The 25,305-nt window shown below is 45.8% G+C and overlaps 1 pseudogene; it reads right to left on the bottom strand.

The window, feature by feature from the left end:
- Positions 1-5,113: 5,113 nt before the first annotated feature.
- On the bottom strand, positions 5,114-5,826 carry LOC139252632 (general transcription factor II-I repeat domain-containing protein 2B-like; annotated as a pseudogene).
- Positions 5,827-25,305: the final 19,479 nt, after the last annotated feature.

Below are 25,305 nucleotides of genomic sequence, written 5' to 3'. Positions count from 1 at the left end.
ACAATGGGACCTTGGAGTGCTTGTCCACAAATCCCTGAAAGTAGCAGGCCAGGTGGATAAGGTGGTTCAGAAGGCATACGGAATGCTTGCCTTTATTGGCTGAGGCATAGAATATAAGAGCAGGGAGGTTATGCTTAAATTGTATAATACTTTGGTTAGGCCACAGCTGGAGTACTGCGTGCAGTTCTGGTTGCCGTATTATAGGAAGGATGTGATTGCACTCGAGAGGGTGCAGAGGAGATTTACTGGGATGCTGCCTGGAATGGAGAATCTTAGTTATGAGGACTGATTGGATAGGCTGGGTTTGTTCTCATTGGAACAGAGGAGGTTGAGAGGAGACCTCATCGAGGTGTACAATATATTGCAGGACCTGGACATAGTGGATAGTAAGGGTCTATTTCCATTGGTGGAGGGGTCTATTATGAGGGGGCATAGTTTTAAGGTGGTTGGTGGAAGGTTTAGAGGGGATTTGAGGGGGGCTTCTTTACGCAGAGGGTTGTGGGGATCTGGAACTCGCTGCCTGGAAGAGTGGTGGATGCAGAAACCCTCACCACTTTTAAGAGAAGGTTGGATGGGCACTTAAAGTGCAGTAACCTGCAGGGTTACAGACCCAGAGCTGGTAATTGGGATTAGACTGGATGACCTTTTGTTGGACGGAGCAGATATAACGGTAAGTACTGCAGGCAATAGAATACGGCCAGGGTGTGATCTCCTGGACTAGTGTCGATTGCCTGGAAGGGTCGGAGAGGAATTTTCCCAGATTTTTTCTCCCTAAATTGGCCTGGGTTTTTATCTGGATTTTGCCTCTCCCAGGAGATCACATGACTCCGGTTGGGGTGGAGTTTAGATATTTTCAGTATTAGGGGTGTTGGGGTAAAAGGGGCCTCTCTCCCTCGGGGTGGACTAACTGATATAGTTAATCCACACCTCGTCCAGCTCCCACTGTATAACCACCACGGAAGTAAACAAACAAAACCTCAGGTTTACCGGTTTTATTACCAGCAATACACGGGAAGGTTCAGCCTAAAACCTCGGAAGTACAAGAGGTTTCAAGTACAATTTATGCAGGTTTTGGAGAGGATCACCCTCCGACAAAATCCTCGCTGGGTCTAATTCTATCAGCGAAGTTACATTGATGTGTCGACTCTTATCAAACTGTCCCTGAGTGGTATATACAATTACCCACCTTCTGTGGTGTTGGTCCATCACTTGCCCTTTGCCGCAGTATAATAGGCGCCTAAACTGGCTTCCTTATCTCTTCCTCAGGGACTTCTGATCAACAACTGATGATTTTACTGTTTAAGTATTGCAGAGGTTACGGATTCAGTTGATTGCATTATACATTTGTGCTATACCTACATAAGCTAGTGTTACACACATAGGCAATTATACAGACCCTCCTGATACTGATAAGTTCACGACCTTCATCATAATTCTGACCACCTTTTAGCAACTTTTACAATTTATCCCTTTCAGGGGTGTCACAGTTGTGTGAGGCGGACTGGTTGGGCTGGGTGCTCTTTGCCTTTCTGACATTATTCATAGGTTTATATATAACCTTCAGAGCTGTTGACCGAGGGCCGTGTGGCTCTTTGTCGGCCGGCGTGGACACGATGGGCCGAAATGGCCTCCTTCTGTGCTGTAAATTTCTATGTTTCTATGTTTCTATGTTTGACCATCAGAGGAACTATCTACTAGTGGGCATACTGGTCACCATCCACACTGAGACTGAGAGATAGTCATCAAGAAGGCTCAACTGGTGAAGATATGTCTCCAGTTGAACATTCTTGATGTCTATCACTCGGCCAGTAATGTTACCACAGTTCTCCTTTGTCGCAGGATCTGAACGAGAGATGGTGGTCTTGGGGCACAGTGTCCTCCAGGCATTTGGGCCACAGCCATCAGGCTCTTCAGGTAATGCTGTGACATTCAGGAGGAATGGGCTTCAAGGCCAGTGGTCATGGATGTGTTCACTTGTCATTTCAGCAGGCTCGGTGTGTGAACGGTATAATCGGACATTGCACACTTTCAGACCCGGTGTGGGGTAAGTCAGCATGTCTATGGGTGATAATGACGAGGAAAGTCATGGGCTGCAGGAGGATATCAATCTGCTGGTCAGGTGGGCAGAGCAGTGGCAAATGGAATTTAATTCAGAGAAGTGTGAGGTGATGCACTTTGGGAGTGCTAATAAGGAAAGGATATACACATTAAGCGGTAGGCCACTTAATAGTGTAGATGAACAAAGGGACCTTGGAGTGCTTGTCCACAGATCCCTGAAAGTGGCAGGCCAGTTGGATAAGGTGGTTAAGAAGGCATACGGAATGCTTGCCTTTATTGGGCGAGGCATAGAATATAAGAGCAGGCAGGTTATGCTTAAATTGTATAATACTTTGGTTCAGTCACAGCTGGAGTACTGCGTCCAGTTCTGGTCGCCTATTATAGGATGGATGTGATTGCACTAGAGAGGTTGCAAAGGGAATTTACTAGGATGCTGCCTGGAATGGAGAATCTTAGTTATGAGGACAGATTGGATAGGCTGCGTACTTAAGGAAATAGCCTTAGAAATAGTGGATGCATTGGTGGTCATTTTCCAACATTCTATAGACTCTGAATCAGTTCCCATGGACTGGAGGGTGGCTAATGTATTCCTGCTTTTTAAAAAAAGAGGGAGCGAGAAAACAGGGAATTATAGACCGGTTAGCCTGACATCAGTAGTGGGGAAAATGTTGGAATCAATTATTAAAGATGTAATAGCAACGCATTTGGAAAGCAGTGGCAGGATCGATCCAAGTCAGCATGTAATTATGAAAGGGAAAACTTGCTTGACAAATCTTCTCAAATTTTTTGATGATGTAACTGTTGGTATGTACAAGGGAGACCAGTGGATGTGGTGTATTTGGACTTTCAAAAGGCTTTTGACAAGGTCCCACACAAGAGATTGGTGTGCAAAATTAAGGCACATGGTGTTGGAGGTAATGTATTGTCATGGATAGAGAACTGTTTGGCAGACATGATGCAAAGAGTAGGAATAAATTGGTCCTTTTCAGAATGGCAGGCAGTGACTAGTGGAGTGCCGCAGGGTTCAGAGCTGGGACCCCAGCTATTTACAATATACATTAATGATTTAGATGAAGGAATTGAGTGTAATATCTCCAAGTTTGCAGATGACACTAAGTTGGGTGGCAGTGTGAGCTGTGAGGAGGATGCTAAGAGGCTGCAGGGTGACTTGGACAGGTTAGGTGAGTGGGCAAATACATGGCAAATGCAGTATAATGTGGATAAATGTGAGGTTATCCACTTTGGTGGCGAAAACATGAAGGCAGAATATTATCTGAATGGCAGCAGATTAGGAAAAGGGGAGGTGCAACGAGACCTGGGTGTCATGGTACATCAGTCATTGAAAGTTGGCATGCAGGTACAGCAGGCGGTGAAGAAGGCAAATGGTATGTTGGCCTTCATAGCCAGCGGATTTGAGTATAGGAGCAGGGAGGTCTTACTACAGTTGTACAATGCCTTGGTGAGGCCTCACCTGGAATATTGTGTTCAGTTTTGGTCTCCTAATCTGAGGAAGGACATTCTTGCTATTGAGGGAGTGCAGCGAAGGTTCACCAGACTGATTCTAGGATGGCAGGACTGTCATATGAAGAAAGACTGAATCAACTAGGCTTATATTCACTGGAATTTAGAAGAATCATCAGCCATGATCTTATTGAATCTAACTCCCTCTTGAATATCTCCAATTAACCTGTGGAATTCTCTGCCACAGAAAGTAGTTGAGGCCAATTCACTAAATATATTCAAAAGGGAGTTAGATGAAGTCCTTACTACTCGGGGGATCAAGAGGTATGGCGAGAAAGCAGGAGGGGGGTACTGAAGTTTCATGTTCAGCCATGAACTCGTTGAATGGCGGTGCAGGCTAGAAGGGCTGAATGGCCTGCTCCTGCACCTATTTTCTATGTTTCTATGAAGGACCGAATGGCCTACTCCTGCACCTATTTTCTATGTTACTATATTTCTATGGGATCTCATAGAAACATGTAAAGTTCTGACGGGATTGGACACGTTAGATGCAGGAAGAATGCTCCCGATGTTGGGGAAGTCCAGAACCAGGGGAAATCGTCTAAGGATAAGGGGTAAGCCATTTAGGACTGAGATGGGGAGAAACTTCTTCACTCAGAGAGTTGTTAACCTGTGGAATTCCCTGCCGCAGAGAGCTTTGATGCCAGGTCATTGGATATATTCAAGACGGAGTTAGATGTGGCCCTTACGGCTGAAGGGATCAAGGGGTATTTAGAGTCAGCTGGAATGGGGTACTGAAGTTGCATGATCAGCCATGATCTTATTGAATGGTGGTGCATGCTCGAAGGGCCGAATGGACTACTCCTGCACCTATTTTCTATGTTTCTATGTTTGTTCTCATTGGAACAGAGGAGGTTGAGAGGGGACCTCATCGAGGTGTACAAAATATTGATGGCCTGACAGAGTGGATAGTAAGAGTCTATTTCCATTAGTGGAGGGGTCTATTACAATGGGGCATAGTTTTACGGTGGTTGGTGGAAGGTTTAGAGGGGATTTGAGGGGGGCTTCTTTACGCAGATGGTTGTGGGGATCTGGAACTCGCTGCCTGGAAGAGTGGTGGATGCAGAAAGCCTCACCACATTTAAGAGATGGTTGGATGGGCACTTAAAGTGCAGTAACCTGCAGGGTTACAGACCTAGAGCTGGTCATTGGGATTAGACTGGATGACCTTTTGTTGGACAGAGCAGATAGAAACATAGAAACATAGAAAATAGGTGCAGGAGTAGGCCATTCGGCCCTTCGAGCCTGCACCGCCATTCAATAAGATCATGGCTGATCATTCCCTCAGTACCCCTGTCCTGCTTTCTCTCCATACCCCTTGATCTCTTTAGCCGTAAGGGCCACATCTAACTCCCTCTTGAATATATCCAATGAACTGGCATCAACAACTCTCTGAAGCAGGGAATTCCACAGGTTCACAACTCTCTGAGTGAAGAAGTTTCTCCTCATCTCACTCCTAAATGGCCTACCCCTTATCCTAAGACTATGCATCACATTGCAGGTCGATAAGCTCGAGTTGGAAGCCATATGAAATGTTGTCAACATCAAATGTGAATGGCGACAATACAGGTCATTTTCTACCATTCTAAAATCCTGGAATCGGCTGGAAAATTCAGCATGCAAGTAGAGCAGTGACGACGTGTACTTTTTCAGCTTTTCATCCCAAACAGTAATCTGTTGCAAAGTTGGAAAAACTGATCTGTTTGCTTTCTATCTGACGGGGCAAAAGGACTTGACACTGCAATGCAAATCATGAGCAAAAAGCTCCTTCCCTTGCAGTCTTAAATTCAGTTCATTTATGTGGCCCATGATATCAACAGCGAATGCAAAACTAGAGAGACAATCTGCTTCGTTCAACTGTGGAAAATGCAAATCTTGTTTTTTCATTTTCAAAAACAAACCAATCCCGGTTCTAACTTACCACACTCTTTTCAAAGTTTTACCCAAACGAAGCCAGCTTACGTTGGTTTGATACAGAACATCATTGAGCTCGGATTCAGGTTTCTCAAGCAGAATTACAAATTGCCTGTGGCTTAATCCTCATGCTCAAATGTAGTCGACCACTTTCATAACTGTGTCTACGATATTGCTTAGTTTTAAAACTCCTTTATAGAGGACCGCTTGATGAATAATGCAAAGTAGAAAAATAATTTTCTGTTCTGGATTCGTTTCTATGACTTGGTCTTCAATTCTTTTCAGTAATGCAACATGTTTATCTGTCAGATTTGGCCTTCTATCAGTGGCCATACTTGCCATTTTTTTCCACTCCACTCCTAATTTTGACATATAACGGTAAGTCCTGCAGGGAATAGAATACGGCCAGGGTGATCTCCTGGACTAGTGTCGATCGCCTGGATGGGTCGGAGAGGAATTTTCCCAGATTTTTTCTCCCAAAATTGGCCTGGGTTTTTATCTGGTTTTTGCCTCTCCCAGGAGATCACATGACTCCGGTTGGGGTGGAGTTTAGATATTTTCAGTATTAGGGGTGTTGGGGTAAAATGGGCCTCTCTCCCTCGGGGTGGACTAACTGATATAGTTAATCCACACCTCGTCCAGCTCCCACTGTATAACCACCACGGAAGTTAACAAACAAAACCTCAGGTTTACCGGTTTTATTACCAGCAATGCACGGGAAGGTTCAGCCTAAAACCTCGGAAGTACAAGAGGTTTCAAGTACAATTTATACAGGTTTTGGAGAGGAGCACCCTCCGACAAAATCCTCGCTGGGTCTAATTCTATCAGTGAAGTTACATTGATGTGTCGACTCTTATCAAACTGTCTCTGACTGGTATATTCAAGTGCCCACTGTAAGGGCTGGTTTTCAGGGGGTCAGCTTTCCCTTCTGACCTTATATGAGCGGTTCCGAATCGCTCCCACACCCTTGGTTCTAGATTTTGCCGCAGTATAATAGGCCCCTAAACTGGCTTCCTTATCTCTTACTCAGGGACTTCTGATCAACAACTGCTGATTTTACTGTTCAAATATTGCAGAGGTTACGGATTCAGTTTATTGCGTTATACATTTGTGCTATACCTACATAAGCTAGTGTTACACACATAGGCAATTATACAGACCCTCCTGATACTGATAAGTTCACTACCTTCAGCATAATTCTGACCATCTATTTGCAACTTTTACAATTTATCCCTTACAGGGGTGTCACAGTTGTGTGAGGCGGACTGGTTGGGCTGGGTGCTCTTTGCCTTTCCGTCATTGTTCATAGGTTTATATGTAACCTTCAGGGCTGCTGAACGAGGGCCGTGTGGCTCTTTGTCGGCCGGTGAGGACACAATGGGCCGAAATGGCCTCCTTCTGTGCTGTAAATTTCTATGTTTCTCTGTTTCTCTGTTTGACCATCAGAGGAACTATCTACTAGTGGACATACCGGTCACCATCCACACTGAGACTGAGAGATAGTCATCCAGAAGGCTCAATTGATGAAGATGTGTCTCCAGTTGAACATTCCTGATGTCTATCACTCGGCCAGTAATGTTGCCACAGTTCTCCTTTGTCGCAGGATCTGAATGAGAGATGGTGGTCTTGGGGCACAGTGTCCTCCAGGCATTTGGGCCACAGACATCAGGCTCTTCAGGTAATGCTGTGACATTCAGGAGGAATGGGCTACAAGGCCAGTGGTCATGGATGTGTTCACTTGTCATTTCAGCAGGCTCGGGATGTGAACGGTATAATAGGACATTGTACACTTTCAGACCCGGTGTGGGGTAAGTCAGCATGTCTATGGGTGACAATGACGAGGAAAGTCATGGCCTGCAGGAGGATAGCAATCTACAGGTCAGGTGGGCAGAGCAGTGGCAAATGGAATTTAATTCAGAGAAGTGTGAGGTGATGCACTTTGGGAGGGATAATAAGGAAAGGATATACACATTAAGCGGTAGGTCACTTAATAGTGTAGATGAACAACGGAACCTTGGAATGCTTGTCCACAGATCCCTGAAAGTAGCAGGCCAGGTGGAGAAGGTGGTTAAGAAGGCCGACGGAATGCTTGCCTTTATTGGCTGAGGCATAGAATATAAGAGCAGGGAGGTTATGCTTAAATTGTATAATACTTTGGTTCGTTCACAGCTGGAGTACTGCGTGCTCTTCTGGTCAGTGTGTTATAGGAAGGACTTGATTGACAAATTGGATAGGCTGGGTTTGTCCTCATTGGAACAGAGGAGATTGAGAGGAGACCTCATCGAGGTGTACAAAATATTGAGGGGCCTGGACATAGTGGATAGTAAGGGTCTATTTCCATTGGTGGAGGGGTCTATTACGAGGGGGTATAGTTTTAAGATGGTTGGTGGAAGGTTTAGAGGGGATTTGAGTGGGGCTTCTTTACACAGAGGGTTGCGGGGATCTGGAACTCGCTGCCTGGAAGAGTGGTGGATGCAGAAACCCTCACCACTTTTAAGAGAAGGTTGGATGGTCACTTAAAGTGCAGTAACCTGCAGGGTTACAGACCTAGAGCTGGTAATTGGGATTAGACTGGCTGACCTTTTGTTGGACGGAGCAGATATAATGGTAAGTACTGCAGGGAATAGAATACGGCCAGGGAGATCTCCTGGACTAGTGTCGATCGCCCGGATGGGTCGGAGAGGAATTTTCCCAGATTTTTTCTCCCGAAATTGCCTGGGTTTTTATCTGGTTTTTGCCTCTCCCAGGAGATCACATGACTCCGGTTGGGGTGGAGTTTAGATATTTTCAGTATAAGGGGTGTTGGGGTAAAAGGGGCCTCTCTCCCTCGGGGTGGACGAACTGATATAGTTAATCCACACGTCGCCCAGCTCCCACTGTATAACCACCACGGAAGTAAACAAACAAATCCTCAGGTTAACCGGTTTTATTACCAGCAATGCACGGGAAGGTTTAGCCTAAAACCTCGGACGTACAAGAGGTTTCAAGTACAATTTATACAGGTTTTGGAGAGGAGCACCCTCCTACAAAATCCTCGCTGGGTCTAATTCTATCAGCGAAGTTACATTGATGTGTCGACTCTTATCAAACTGTCTCTGAGTGGTATATATAAGTGCCCACTGTAAGGGGTGGTTTTTAGGGGATCAGCTTTCCCTTCTGACCTTATATGAGCGGTTCCGGATCGCTCCCACACCCTTGGTTCTAGACACTGCAATTATGAAGCGACTGTGACAGACTTGGACAGACAATCAGTTTCAAGGTCGGAAGCAGGTATGGTTTTATTGTGTTTAAAAAGAAGTTAAAGGCACACCTTTAACAACACACACAGACCAATACACACTGAGGGGTACAACACATTGAATAAAATGTCAAATTATAGCCTGTGGGGAAAAGAATACAGCTTAAACTCTAAATGGGGTAAAGAGGAGAATGCAGATACATTTACACAAGTTATCCCAGCCTCCCTCCTCCCAATTCCCCTAACTAACTAAGTTATAGCTCTGTGGGTTCAGGGGCCATGCTCACCAATCCCTTTAGACAGTTGCCGGTGAATCACGGTTTCGGGGTTCACTGCACTTGGCCTTCTAGGCGAGCCGTACCCCGGTCGGAGGAGAGGACTTCGGACTGCGTAGTCTTCGGTTGGGGTGTGTCCGTTGATGCGCTAAGTTGCGTTTTGGATGTATGAGGTAAGTACCCACTTTCTTTGGTTAGGAATAGTTTTAGTTAGTCCCGTTTGGTAATTTCTCACCCGTTGGCCGTTCAGATTGTAGAGTGGAAATAAATGTCGATTCTTCGGTTTTTGCTGAGTTGGTTTTGGTTGGTCGTTTCGCTGGTTGTGGTGGCCTGGGTTTGTCAATTTGGTTGCTAACAACCTTCCATTTCGTGGGCCTCGTGCTCAGTCGGTCCTTGACGATTTCTTGTAGGTTCCTTCACGACTTCATTTCTTCACTCCGACTGCTTGTGTCTGTCTGTGTTCTGTTCGCGTCTGTGTTCTGTTCGAGTCTTTCCTTGTAAAACTGGGGGATAGATATATCCCCCAATAAAAGGCTCAGTTATCCCCCATCAAATCTCTTGGGCTCTGTTTAAACTGTTCTGACCATTGATTTTCCAATGTCTCCTTTGTCAGCAGTAACTCGATTAGGGTGTGAGAATGTGCTCTCACTGGGTTTGCATTGTTTTAGGATTGTCCAGTTTCTGACCATGATTTCCATTGTGCTTGATTGGGTAATTCGATTATCTCTGAGAGGGTGAATAGCCTGGGGTCCTTAATACACGAATTTGCTTCAGTGATTGGCCCCACCTCCTGTATTTGGTCACTCTTTTTCGCAGCCAAAATGTTGTAGAATCTTAAAATTGATATGCTCCTTCCCATAGATGTTATGGGGATCTCAAGCTTCTGTAATTTAGGTCCATTTTGAATTCCCTTTCCTATGAGTCCAAACACTGGGGGGGGTCTCCATGAATGCGTCCCCTTTTATCCCCCTCAGGCTTCATCTGCCCCTTTAAACTCATTTTAAAAGCCCATAATGGGATTCTTCTCCTCTGCAGGGGAAAGGTACCTGGAATCTTTGCCAGATATTGGTAAATTCTCCACCACCTTCTGTGGTGTTGGTCCATCACTTGCCCTTTGCCGCAGTATAATAGGCCCCTAAACTGGCTTCCTTATCTCTTCCTCAGGGACTCTGATCAACAACTGCTGATTTTACTGTTTAAGTATTACAGAGGTTACGGATTCAGTTTATTGCATTATACATTTGTGCTATACCTACATAAGCTAGTGTTACACACATAGGCAATTATACAGACCCTCCTGATACTGATAAGTTAACTACCTTCAGCATAAATCTGACCATCTATTTGCAACTTTTACAGTTTATCACTTACAGGGGTGTCACAGTTGTGTGAGGCGGACTGGTTGGGCTGGGTGCTCTTTGCCTTTCCGCCTTAGTCCATGGGTTTATATGTAACCTTCAGGACTGCTGACCGAGGGCCGTGTGGCTCTTTGTCGGCCGGTGTGGACACGATGGGCCGAAATGGCCTCCTTCTGCGCTGTAAATTTCTATGTTTCTCTGTTTGACCATCAGAGGAACTATCTACTGGTGGACATACTGGTCACCATCCACACTGAGACTGAGAGATAGTCATCCAGAAGGCTCAACTGATGAAGATATGTCTCCAGTTGAACATTCTTGATGTCTATCACTCGGCCAGTAATGTTGCCACAGTTCTCCTTTGTCGCAGGATCTGAACGAGAGATGGTGGTCTTGGGGCACAGTGTCCTCCAGGCATTTGGGCCACAGCCATCAGGCTCTTCAGGTAATGCTGTGACATTCAGGAGGAATGGGCTTCAAGGCCAGTGGTCATGGATGTGTTCACTTGTCATTTCAGCAGGCTCGGGGTGTGAACGGTATAATAGGACATTGTAAACTTTCAGACCCGGTGTGGGGTAAGTCAGCTTGTCTATGGGTGATAATCACGAGGAAAGTCATGGGCTGCAGGAGGATCTCAATCTACTGGTCAGGTGGGCAGAACAGTGGCAAATGGAATTTAATTCAGAGAAGTGTGAGGTGATGCACTTTGGGAGGGCTAATAAGGAAAGGGTAAACACATTAAGCGGTAGGTCACTTAATAGTGTAGATGAACAAAGGGACCTTGGAGTGCTTGTCCACAGATCCCTGAAAGTGGCAGGCCAGGTGGATAAGGTGGTTAAGAAGGCATGCGGACTGCTTGCCTTTATTGGCCGAGGCATAGAATAGAAGAGCAGGGAGGTTATGCTTAAATTGAATGGAGAATCTTAGTAATGAGGACAGATTGTTCTCATTGGATCAGAGGAGATTGAGAGGAGACCTCATCGAGGTGTACAATATATTGCGGGGCCTGGACATAGTGGATAGTAAGGGTCTATTTCCATTGGTGAAGGGGCCTATTACGAGGGGGCATAGTTTTAACGTGGTTGGTGGAAGGTTTAGAGGGGATTTGAGGGGGGCTTCTTTACACAGAGGGTTGTGGGGATCTGGAATTCGCTGCCTGGAAGAGTGGTGGATGCAGAAACCCTCACCACTTTTAAGAGATGGTTGGATGGGCACTTAAAGTGCAGTAACCTGCAGGGTTACGGACCGAGAGCTGGTAATTGGGATTAGACTGGATGACCTTTTGTTGGACGGAGCAGATATAATGGTAAGTACTGCAGGGAATAGAATACGGCCAGGGTGATCTCCTGGACTAGTGTCGATCGCCCGGATGGGTCGGAGAGGAATTTTCCCAGATTTTCTCTCCCGAAATTGCCTGGGTTTTTATCTGGTTTTTGCCTCTCCCAGGAGATCACATGACTCCGGTTGGGGTGGAGTTTAGATATTTTCAGTATTAGGGGTGTTGGGGTAAAAGGGGCCTCTCTCCCTCGGGGTGGACTAACTGATATAGTTAATCCACACCTCGCCCAGCTTCCACTGTATAACCACCACGGAAGTTAACGAACAAAACCTCTGGTTTACCGGTTTTATTACCAGCAATGCATGGGAAGGTTCAGCCTAAAACCTCGGAAGTACAAGAGGTTTCAAGTAAAATTTATACAGGTTTTGGAGAGGAGCACACTCCTACAAAATCCTCGCTGGGTCTAATTCTATCAGTGAAGTTACATTGATGTGTCGACTCTTATCAAACTGTCCCTGAGTGGTATATACAAGTGCCCACTGTAACGGGTGGTTTTCAGGGGGTCAGCTTTCCCTTCTGACCTTATATGAGCGGTTCCGAATCGCTCCCACACCCTTGGTTCTAGACACTGCAATTATGAAGCGATTGTGACAGACTTGGATAGACAATCGGTTTCAAGGTCGTAAGCAGGTATGGCTTTATTGTGTTTAAAAAGAAGTAAAAGGCAGACCTTTAATAACACACACACAGACCAATACACACTGAGGGGTACAACACATTGAATAAAATGTCAAATTACAGCTTGTGGGGAAAAGAATACAGCTTAAACTCTAAATGGGGTAAAGAGGAGAATGCAGTTACATTTACACAAGTTATCCCAGCCTCCCTCCTCCCAATTCCCCTAACTAACTAAGTTATAGCTCTGTGGGTTCAGGGGCCATGCTCACCAATCCCTTTAGACAGTTGCCGGTGAATCACGGTTTCGGGGTTCACTGCACTTGGCCTTCTCGGCGAGCCGTACCCCGGTTGGAGGAGAGGACTTCGGACTGCCTAGTCTTCGGTTGGGGTGTGTCCGTTGATGCGCTAAGTTGCGTTTTGGATGTATGAGGTAAGTACCCACTTTCTTTGGTTAGGAATAGTTTAATTAGTCCCGTTTGGTAATTTCTCACCCGTTGGCCGTTCAGATTGTAGAGTGGAAATAAATGTCCATTCTTCGGTTTTTGCTGAGTTGGTTTTGGTTGGTCGTTTCGCTGGTTGTGGTGGCCTGGGTTTGTCAATTTGGTTTCTAACAACCTTCCATTTCGTGGGCCTCGTGCTCAGTCGGTCCTTGACGATTTCTTGTAGGTTCCTTCACGACTTCATTTCTTCACTCCGACTGCTTGTGTCTTTCTGTGTTCTGTTCGCGTCTGTGTTCTGTTCGAGTCTTTCCTTGTAAAACTGGGGGATAGATATATCCCCCAATAAAAGGCTCAGTTATCCCCCATCAAATCTCTTGGGCTCTGTTTAAACTGTTCTGACCATTGATTTTCCAATGTCTTCTTTGTCAGCAGTAACTCGATTAGGGTGTGAGAATGTGCTCTCACTGGGTTTGCATTGTTTTAGGATTGTCCAGTTTCTGACCATGATTTCCATTGTGCTTGATTGGGTAATTCGATTATCTCTGAGAGGGTGAATAGCCTGGGGTCCTTAATACACGAATTTGCTTCAGTGGTTGGCCCCACCTCCTGTATTTGGTCACTCTTTTTCGCAGCCAAAATGTTGTAGAATCTTAAAATTGATATGCTCCTTCCCATAGATGTTATGGGGATCTCAAGCTTCTGTAATTTAGGTCCATTTTGAATTCCCTTTCCTATGAGTCCAAACACTGGGGGGGGTCTCCATGAATGCGTCCCCTTTTATTCCCCTCAGGCTTCATCTGCCCCTTTAAACTCATTTTAAAAGCCCAGAAAGGGATTCTTCTCCTCTGCAGGGGAAAGGTACCTGGAATCTTTGCCAGATATTGGTAAATTTTACACCACCTTCTGTGGTGTTGGTCCATCACTTGCCCTTTGCCGCAGTGTAATAGGCCCCTTATCTGGCTTCCTTATCTCTTCCTCAGGGACTCTGATCAACAACTGCTGATTTTACTGTTTAAGTATTACAGAGGTTACGGATTCAGTTTATTGCATTATACATTTGTGCTGTACCTACATAAGCTAGTGTTACACACATAGGCAATTATACAGACCCTCCTGATACTGATAAGTTCACTACCTTCAGCATAATTCTGACCATCTATTTGCAACTTTTACAGTTTATCCCTTACAGGGGTGTCACAGTTGTGTGAGGCGGACTGGTTGGGCTGGGTGCTCTTTGCCTTTCCGCCTTAGTTCATGGGTTTATATGTAACCTTCAGGACTGCTGACCGAGGGCCGTGCGGCTCTTTGTCGGCCGGTGTGGACACGATGGGCCGAAATGGCCTCCTTCTGCGCTGTAAATTTCTATGTTTCTCTGTTTGACCATCAGAGGAACTATCTACTGGTGGACATACTGGTCACCATCCACACTGAGACTGAGAGATAGTCATCCAGAAGGCTCAACTGATGAAGATATGTCTCCAGTTGAACATTCTTGATGTCTATCACTCGGCCAGTAATGTTGCCACAGTTCTCCTTTGTCGCAGGATCTGAACGAGAGATGGTGGTCTTGGGGCACAGTGTCCTCCAGGCATTTGGGCCACAGCCATCAGGCTCTTCAGGTAATGCTGTGACATTCAGGAGGAATGGGCTTCAAGGCCATTGGTCATGGATGTGTTCACTTGTCATTTCAGCAGGCTCGGGGTGTGAATGGTGTAATAGGACATTGTACACTTTCAGACCCGGTGTGGGGGAAGTCAGCATGTCTATGGGTGATAATCACGAGGAAAGTCATGGGCTGCAGGAGGATCTCAATCTACTGGTCAGGTGGGCAGAACAGTGGCAAATGGAATTTAATTCAGAGAAGTGTGAGGTGATGCACTTTGGGAGGGCTAATAAGGAAAGGGTAAACACATTAAGCGGTAGGTCACTTAATAGTGTAGATGAACAAAGGGACCTTGGAGTGCTTGTCCACAGATCCCTGAAACTGGCAGGCCAGGTGGATAAGGTGGTTAAGAAGGCATGCGGACTGCTTGCCTTTATTGGCCGAGGCATAGAATGGAAGAGCAGGGAGCTTATGCTTAAATTGAATGGAGAATCTTAGTAATGAGGACAGATTGTTCTCATTGGAACAGAGGAGATTGAGAGGAGACCTCATCGAGGTGTACAATATATTGCGGGGCCTGGACATAGTGGATAGTAAGGGTCTATTTCCATTGGTGAAGGGGCCTATTACAAGGGGGCATAGTTTTAACGTGGTTGGTGGAAGGTTTAGAGGGGATTTGAGGGGGGCTTCTTTACACAGAGGGTTGTGGGGATCTGGAATTCGCTGCCTGGAAGAGTGGTGGATGCAGAAACCCTCACCACTTTTAAGAGATGGTTGGATGGGCACTTAAAGTGCAGTAACCTGCAGGGTTACGGACCGAGAGCTGGTAATTGGGATTAGACTGGATGACCTTTTGTTGGACGGAGCAGATATAATGGTAAGTACTGCAGGGAATAGAATACGGCCAGGGTGATCTCCTGGACTAGTGTCGATCGCCCGGATGGGTCGGAGAGGAAATTTCCCAGATTTTTTCTCCCTAAATTGGCCTGGGTTTTTATCTGGTTTTTGCCTCTCCCAGGAGATCACATGACTCCAGTTGGGGTGGAGTTTAGATATTTTCAGTATTAGGGGTGTTGGGGTAAAAGGGGCCTCTCTCCCTCGGGGTGGACTAACTGATATAGTTAATCCACACCTCGCCCAGCTTCCACTGTATAACCACCACGGAAGTAAACAAACAAAACCTCAGGTTTACCGGTTTTATTACCAGCAATGCACGGGAAGGTTCAGCCTAAAACCTCGGAAGTACAAGAGGTTTCAAGTACAATTTATACAGGTTTTGGAGAGGAGCACACTCCTACAAAATCCTCGCTGGGTCTAATTCTATCAGTGAAGTTACATTGATGTGTCGACTCTTATCAAACTGTCTCTGAGTGGTATATACAAGTGCCCACTGTAATGGGTGGTTTTCAGGGGGTCAGCTTTCCCTTCTGACCTCATATGAGCGGTTGCAAATCGCTCCCACACCCTTGGTTCTAGACACTGCAATTATGAAGCGATTGTGACAGACTTGGACAGACAATCGGTTTCAAGGTCGGAAGCAGGTATGGCTTTATTGTGTTTAAAAAGAAGTAAAAGGCAGACCTTTAATAACACACACACAGACCAATACACACTGAGGGGTACAACACATTGAATAAAATGTCTAATTACAGCCTGTGGGGAAAAGAATACAGCTTAAACTCTAAATGGGGTAAACAGGAGAATGCAGATACATTTACACAAGTTATCCCAGCCTCTCTCCTCCCAATTCCCCGAACTAACTAAGTTATAGCTCTGAGGGTTCAGGGGCCATGCTCACCAATCCCTTTTGACAGTTGCCGGTGAATCACGGTTTCGGGGTTCACTGCACTTGGCCTTCTAGGCGAGCCGTACCCCGGTCGGAGGAGAGGACTTCGGACTGCGTAGTCTTCGGTTGGGGTGCGTCCGTTGATGCGCTAAGTTGCGTTTTGGATGTATGGGGTAAGTACCCACTTTCTTTGGTTAGGAATAGTTTTAGTTAGTCCCTTTTGGTAATTTCTCACCCGTTGGCCGTTCAGATTGTAGAGTGGAAATAAATGTCGATTCTTCGGTTTTTGCTGAGTTGGTTTTGGTTGGTCGTTTCGCTGGTTGTGGTGGCCCGGGTTTGCAATTTGGTTGCTGACAACCTTCCATTTCGTGGGCCTCGTGCTCAGTCGGTACTTGACCATTTCTTGTAGGTTCCTTCACGACTTCATTTCTTCACTCTGACTGCTTGTGTCTGTCTATGTTCTGTTCGCGTCTGTGTTCTGTTCGAGTCTTTCCTTGTAAAACTGGGGATAGATATATCCCCCCCAAAAAAGGCTCAATTATTTCCCATCAAATCTCTTGGGCTCTGTTTGAACTGTTCTGTCCATTGATTTTCCAATGTATCCTTTGTCTGCAGTAACTCGATTAGGGTGTGAGAATGTGCTATCACTGGGTTTGCATTGTTTTAGGATTGTCCAGTTTCTGACCATGATTTCCATTATGCTTGATTGGGAAATTCGATTATCTCTGAGAGGGTGAATAGCCTGGGGTCCTTAATACACAAATTTGTTCAGAGGTTGGCCCCACCTCCTGTATTTGGTAACTCTTTTTCACAGCCAAAATGTTGTAGAATCTTAAAATTGATATGCTCCTTCCCATAGATGTTATGGGGATCTCAAGCTTCTGTAATTTAGGTCCATTTTGAATTCCCTTTCCTCTGAGTCCAAACACTGGGGGGGGGGGTCTCCACGAATGCATCCCCTTTTATCACCCGCAGGCTTCGTCTGCCCCTTTAAACTCATTTTAAAAGCCCAGAAAGGGATTCTTCTCCTCTGCAGGGGAAAGGTACCTGGAATCTTTGCCAGATATTGGTAAATTCTGCACCACCTTCTGTGGTGTTGGTCCATCACTTGCCCTTTGCTGCAGTATAATAGGCCCCTAAACTGGCTTCCTTATCTCTTCCTCAGGGACTTCTGATCAACAACTGCTGATTTTACTGTTCAAGTATTACAGAGGTTACAGATTCAGTTTATTGCATTATACATTTGTGTTATACCGACATAAGCTAGTGTTACACACATAGGCAATTATACAGACCCTCCTGATACTGATAAGTTCACTACCTTCAGCATAATTCTGACTATCTATTTGCAACTTTTACAGTTTATCCCTTACAGGGGTGTCACAGTTGTGTGAGGTGGACTGGTTGGGCTGGGTACTCTTTGCCTTTCCGCCATTGTTCATGGGTTTATATGTAACCTTCAGTGCTGCTGACCGAGTGGCTCTTTGTCGGCAGGCGTGGACACGATGGGCCGAAATGGCCTCCTTCTGCGCTGTAAATTTCTATGTTTCTATGTTTCTATGTTTGACCATCAGAGGAACTATCTACTAGTGGGCATACTGGTCACCATCCACACTGAGACTGAGAGATAGTCATCCAGAAGTCTCAACTGATGAAGATATGTCTCCAGTTGAACATTCTTGATGTCTATCACTCGGCCAGTAATGTTGCCACAGTTCTCCTTTGTCGCAGGATCTGAACAAGAGATGGTGGTCTTGGGGCACAGTGTCCTCCAGGCATTTGGGCCACAGCCATCAGGCTCTTCAGGTAATGCTGTGACATTCAGGAGGAATGGGCTTCAAGGCCAGTGGTCATGGATGTGTTCACTTGTCATTTCAGCAGGCTCGGGGTGTGAACGGTATAATAGGACATTGTACACTTTCAGACCCGGTGTGGGGTAAGTCAGCATGTCTATGGGTGATAATGACGAGGAACGTCATGGGCTGCAGGAGGATATCAATCTACTGGTCAGGTGGGCAGAGCAGTGGCAAATGGAATTTATTTCAGAGAAGTGTGAGGTGATGCACTTTGGGAGGGCTAATAAGGAAAGGGTATACACATTAAGCGGTAGGTCACTTAATAGTGTAGATGAACAAGGGGACGTTGGAGTGCTTGTCCACAGATCCCTGAAAGTAGCAGGCCAGGTGGATAAGGTGGTTAAGAAGGCATACGGAATGCTTGCCTTTATTGGCCGAGGTATAGAATATAAGAGCAGGGAGGTTATGTTTAAATTGTATAAGACTCTGGTTAGGCCACAGCTGGAGTACTGCGTGCAGTTCTGGTCGCCGTATTATAGGAAGGATGTGATTGCACTAGAGAGGGTGCAGAGGAGATTTACTAGGATGCTGCCTGGAATGGAGAATCTTAGTTATGAGGACAGATTAGATAGGCTGGGTTTGTTCTCATTGGAACAGAGGAGATTGAGAGGAGACATCATCGAGGTGTACAATATATTGAGGGGCCTGGACATAGTGGATAGTAAGGGTCTATTTCCATTGGTGGAGGGGCCTATTACGAGGGGGTATAGTTTTAAGATGGTAGGTGGAAGGTTTAGAGGGGATTTGAGGGGGGCTTCTTTAAACAGAGGGTTGTGAGGATCTGGAACTCGCTGCCTGGAAGAGTGGTGGATGCAGAAACCCTCACCACTTTTAAGAGAAGGTTGGATGGGCACTTAAAGTGCAGTAACCTGCAGGGTTACAGACCTAGAGCTGGTAATTGGGATTAGACTTGATGACCTTTTGTTGGACAGAGCAGATATAATGGTAAGTACTGCAGGGAATAGAATACGGCCAGGGTGATCTCCTGGACTAGTGTCGATCGCCTGGATGGGTCAGAGAGAAATTTTCCCAGATTTTTTCTCCCTAAATTGGCCTGGGTTTTTATCTGGTTTTTGCCTCTCCCAGGAGATCACATGACTCCGGTTGGGGTGGAGTGTAGAATGTTTCAGTATTAGGGGTGTTGGGGTAAAAGGGGCCTCTCTCCCTCGGGGTGGACTAACTGATATAGTTAATCCACACCTCGTCCAGCTTCCACTGTATAACCACCACGGAAGTTAACGAACAAAACCTCTGGTTTACCGGTTTTATTACCAGCAATACACGGGAAGGTTCAGCCGAAAACCTCGGAAGTACAAGAGGTTTCAAGTACAATTTATACAGGTTTTGGAGAGGATCACCCTCCGACAAAATCCTCGCTGGGTCTAATTCTATCAGTGAAGTTACATTGATGTGTCGACTCTTATCAAACTGTCTCTGAGTGGTATATACAATTGTCCACCTTCTGTGGTGTTGGTCCATCACTTGCCCTTTGCCGCAGTATAATAGGCCACTAAACTGGCTTCCTAATCTCTTCCTCAGGGACTCTGATCAACAACTGCTGATTTTGCTGTTTAAGTGTTGCAGAGGTTACGGATTCAGTTTATTGTGTTATACATTTGTGCTATCCCGACATAAGCTAATGTTACATACATAGGCAATTATACAGACCCTCCTGATACTGATAAGTTCACGACCTTCAGCATAATTCTGACCACCTTTTATCAACTTTTACAATTTATCCCTTTCAGGGGTGTCACAGTTGTGTGAGGTGGACTGGTTGGGCTGGGTGCTCTTTGCCTTTCCGACATTGTTCATAGGTTTATATATAATCTTCAGGGCTGCTGACCGGGGGCCGTGTGGCTCTTTGTCGGCCGGCATGGACACGATGGGCCGAAATGGCCTCCTTCTGCGCTGTAAATTTCTCTGTTTCTCTGTTTCTATGTTTGACCATCAGAGGAACTATCTACTAGTGGGCATACTGGTCACCATCCACACTGAGACTGAGAGATAGTCATCCAGAAGTCTCAACTGATGAAGATATGTCTCCAGTTGAACATTCTTGATGTCTATCACTCGGCCAGTAATGTTGCCACAGTTCTCCTTTGTCGCAGGATCTGAACAAGAGATGGTGGTCTTGGGGCACAGTGTCCTCCAGGCATTTGGGCCACAGCCATCAGGCTCTTCAGGTAATGCTGTGACATTCAGGAGGAATGGGCTTCAAGGCCAGTGGTCATGGATGTGTTCACTTGTCATTTCAGCAGGCTCGGGGTGTGAACGGTATAATAGGATATTGTACACTTTCAGACCCGGTGTGGGGTAAGTCAGCATGTCGATGGGTGATAATGACGAGGAAAGTCATGGGCTGCAGGAGGATATCAATCTACTGGTCAGGTGGGCAGAGCAGTGGCAAATGGAATTTATTTCAGAGAAGTGTGAGGTGATGCACTTTGGGAGGGCTAATAAGGAAAGGGTATACACATTAAGCGGTAGGTCACTTAATAGTGTAGATGAACAAGGGGACCTTGGAGTGCTTGTCCACAGATCCCTGAAAGTAGCAGGCCAGGTGGATAAGGTGGTTAAGAAGGCATACGGAATGCTTGCCTTTATTGGCCGAGGTATAGAATATAAGAGCAGGGAGGTTATGTTTAAATTGTATAAGACTCTGGTTAGGCCACAGCTGGAGTACTGCGTGCAGTTCTGGTCGCCGTATTATAGGAAGGATGTGATTGCACTAGAGAGGGTGCAAAGGAGATTTACTAGGATGCTGCCTGGAATGGAGAATCTTAGTTATGAGGACAGATTAGATAGGCTGGGTTTGTTCTCATTGGAACAGAGGAGATTGAGAGGAGACATCATCGAGGTGTACAATATATTGAGGGGCCTGGACATAGTGGATAGTAAGGGTCTATTTCCATTGGTGGAGGGGCCTATAACGAGGGGGTATAGTTTTAAGATGGTAGGTGGAAGGTTTAGAGGGGATTTGAGGGGGGCTTCTTTAAACAGAGGGTTGTGAGGATCTGGAACTCGCTGCCTGGAAGAGTGGTGGATGAAGAAACCCTCACCACTTTTAAGAGAAGGTTGGATGGGCACTTAAAGTGCAGTAACCTGCAGGGTTACAGACCTAGAGCTGGTAATTGGGATTAGACTGGATGACTTTTTGTTGGACAGTGCAGATATAATGGTAAGTACTGCAGGGAATAGAATACGGCCAGGGTGATCTCCTGGACTAGTGTCGATCGCCTGGATGGGTCAGAGAGGAATTTTCCCAGATTTTTTCTCCCTAAATTGGCCTGGGTTTTTATCTGGTTTTTGCCTCTCCCAGGAGATCACATGACTCCGGTTGGGGTGGAGTGTAGAATGTTTCAGTATTAGGGGTGTTGGGGTAAAAGGGGCCTCTCTCCCTCGGGGTGGACTGACTGATATTGTTAATCCACACCTCGCCCAGCTCCCACTGTATAACCACCACGGAAGTTAACAAACAAAACCTCAGGTTTACCGGTTTTATTACCAGCAATACACGGGAAGGTTCAGCCTAAAACCTCGGAAGTACAAGAGGTTTCAAGTACAATTTATACAGGTTTTGGAGAGGACCACCCTCCTACAAAATCCTCGCTAGGTCTAATTCTATCAGTGAAGTTACATTGATGTGTCGACTCTTATCAAACTGTCCCTGAGTGGTATATACAATTGTCCACCTTCTGTGGTGTTGGTCCATCACTTGCCCTTTGCCGCAGTATAATAGGCCCCTAAACTGGCTTCCTAATCTCTTCCTCAGGGACTCTGATCAACAGCTGCTGATTTTGCTGTTTAAGTATTGCAGAGGTTACGGATTCAGTTTATTGTGTTATACATTTGTGCTATCCCGACATAAGCTAATGATACATACATAGGCAATTATACAGACCCTCCTGATACTGATAAGTTCACGACCTTCAGCATAATTCTGACCACCTTTTATCAACTTTTACAATTTATCCCTTTCAGGGGTGTCACAGTTGTGTGAGGTGGACTGGTTGGGCTGGGCGCTCTTTTCCTTTCCGACATTGTTCATAGGTTTATATATAATCTTCAGGGCTGCTGACCGAGGGCCGTGTGGCTCTTTGTCGGCCGGCATGGACACGATGGGCCGAAATGGCCTCCTTCTGCGCTGTAAATTTCTCTGTTTCTCTGTTTCTATGTTTGACCATCAGAGGAACTATCTACTAGTGGGCATACTGGTCACCATCCACACTGAGACTGAGAGATAGTCATCCAGAAGTCTCAACTGATGAAGATATGTCTCCAGTTGAACATTCTTGATGTCTATCACTCGGCCAGTAATGTTGCCACAGTTCTCCTTTGTCGCAGGATCTGAACGAGAGATGGTAGTCTTGGGGCACAGTGTCCTCCAGGCATTTGTGCCACAGCCATCAGGCTCTTCAGGTAATGCTGTGACATTCAGGAGGAATGAGCTTCAAGGCCAGTGGTCATGGATGTGTTCACTTGTCATTTCAGCAGGCTCGGGGTGTGAACGGTATAATAGGACACTGTACACTTTCAGACCCGGTGTGGGGTAAGTCAGCATGTCTATGGGTGATAATGACGAGGCAAGTCATGGGCTGTAGGAGGATATCAATCTACTGGTCAGGTGGGCAGAGCAGTGGCAAATGGAATTTATTTCAGAGAAGTGTGAGGTGATGCACTTTGGGAGGGCTAATAAGGAAAGGGTAAACACATTAAGCGGTAGGTCACTTAATAGTGTAGATGAACAAAGGGATCTTGGAGTGCTTGTCCACAGATCCCTGAAAGTAGCAGGCCAGGTGGATAAGGTGGTTAAGAAGGCATACGGAATGCTTGCCTTTATAGGCCGAGGCATAGAATATAAGAGCAGGAAGGTTATGCTTAAATTGTATAATACTTTGGTTAGGCCACAGCTGGAATACTGCGTGCAGTTCTGGTCGCCGTATTATAGGAAGGACGTGATTGCACCAGAGAGGGTGCAGAGGAGATTTACTAGGATGCTGCCTGGAATGGAGAATCTTAGTTATGAGGACAGATTGGATAGGCTGGGTTTGTTCTCATTGGAACTGAGGAGGTTGAGAGGAGACCTCATCGAGGTGTACAAAATATTGAGGGGTCTGGACATAGTGGATAGTAAGGGTCTATTTCCATTGGTGGAGGGGTCTATTACGAGGGGGTATAGTTTTAAGGTGGTTGGTGGAAGGTTTAGAGGGGATTTGAGGCGGGGCTTCTTTATGCAGAGGGTTGTGGGGATCTGGAACTCGCTGCCTGAAAGAGTGGTGGATGCAGAAACCCTCACCACTTTTAAGAGATGGTTGGATGGTCACTTAAAGTGCAGTAACCTGCAGGGTTACAGACCTAGAGCTGGTAATTGGGATTAGACTGGATGACCTTTTGTTGGACAGTGCAGATATAATGGTAAGTACTGCAGGGAATAGAATACGGCCAGGGTGATCTCCTGGACTAGTGTCGATCGCCCGGATGGGTCAGAGAGGAATTTTCCCAGATTTTTTCTCCCTAAATTGGCCTGGGTTTTTATCTGGTTTTTGCCTCTCCCAGGAGATCACATGACTCCGGTTGGGGTGGAGTTTAGATATTTTCAGTATTAGGGGTGTTGGGGTAAAAGGGGCCTCTCTCCCTCGGGGTGGACTAACTGATATAGTTAATCCACACCTCGTCCAGCTCCCACTGTATAACCACCACGGAAGTTAACAAACAAAACCTCAGGTTTACCGGTTTTATTACCAGCAATGCACGGGAAGGTTCACCCTAAAACCTCGGAAGTACAAGAGGTTTGAAGTACAATTTATACAGGTTTTGGAGAGGACCACCCTCCTACAAAATCCTCGCTAGGTCTAATTCTATCAGTGAAGTTACATTGATGTGTCGACTCTTATCAAACTGTCCCTGAGTGGTATATACAATTGCCCACCTTCTATGGTGTTGTTCCATCACTTGCCCTTTGCCGCAGTATAATAGGGGCATAAACTGGCTTCCTTATCTCTTCCTCAGGGACTTCTGATCAACAACTGCTGATTTTGCTGTTTCAGTATTACAGAGGTTACGGATTCAGTTTATTGCGTTATACATTTGTGCTATACCTACATAAGCTACTGTTACATACATAGGCAATTATACAGACCTCCTGATACTGATACTGTTTAAAAAGGGGGCAGACAAAAGGCAGGTAACTACAGGCCGGTTAGTTTAACATCTGCAGTGGGAAAAATGCTTGAAGCTATCATTAAGGAAGAAATAGCGGGACATCTAGATAGGAATAGTGTAATCAAGCAGACGCAACATGGATTCATGAAGCGGAAATCATGTTTAACTAATTTACTGGAATTCTTTGAGGATATAACGAACATGGTGGATAGAGGTATACCGATGGATATGGTGTATTTAGATTTCCAAAAGGCATTCGATAAGGTGCCACACAAAAGGTTACTGCAGAAGATAGAGGTACGCGGAGTCAGAGGAAATGTATTAGCATGGATAGAGAATTGGCTGGCGAACAGAAAGCAGAGAGTCGGGATAAATGGGTCCTTTTCGGGTTGGAAATCGGTGGTTAGTGTTGTGCCACAGGGATCGGTGCTGGGACCACAACTGTTTACAATATACATAGATGACCTGGAAGAGGGGACAGAGTGTAATGTAACAAAATTTGCAGATGACACTAAGATTAGTGGGAAAGCGGGTTGTGTGGAGGACACAGAGAGGCTGCAAAGAGATTTAGATAGGTTAAGCGAACGAGCTAAGGTTTAGCAGATGGAATACAATGTCGGAAAGTGTGAGGTCATCCACCTTGGAAAAAAAAACAGTAAAAGGGAATATTATTTGAATGGGGAGAAATTACAACATGCTGCAGTGCAGAGGGACCTGGGGGTCCTTGTGCAGGAATCCCAAAAAGTTAGTTTGCAGGTGCAGCAGGTAATCAGGAAGGCGAATGGAATGTTGGCCTTCATTGCGAGAGGGATGGAGTACAAAAGCAGGGAGGTCCTGCTGCAACTGTACAGGGTATTGGTGATGGCACACCTGGAGTACTGTGTGCAGTTTTGTTCACCTTACTTAAGGAAGGATATACTGGCTTTGGAGGGGGTACAGAGACGATTCACTCGGCTGATTCCAGAAATGAGGGGGTTACCTTATGATGATAGATTGAGTAGACTGGGTCTTTACTCGTTGGAGTCCAGAAGGATGAGGGGTGATCTTATAGAAACATTTAAAATCATGAAAGGGATAGATAAGATAGAGGCAGAGAGGTTGTTTCCACTGGTCGGGGAGACTAGAACTAGGGGG

Source organism: Pristiophorus japonicus, unplaced genomic scaffold (genome assembly GCF_044704955.1).
Source record: "Pristiophorus japonicus isolate sPriJap1 unplaced genomic scaffold, sPriJap1.hap1 HAP1_SCAFFOLD_470, whole genome shotgun sequence".
In the NCBI taxonomy this organism is placed as follows: domain Eukaryota; kingdom Metazoa; phylum Chordata; class Chondrichthyes; family Pristiophoridae; genus Pristiophorus; species Pristiophorus japonicus.
Note: the sequence above shows the minus strand (reverse complement) of the source record. Positions and strands in the feature narration are given on the sequence as shown.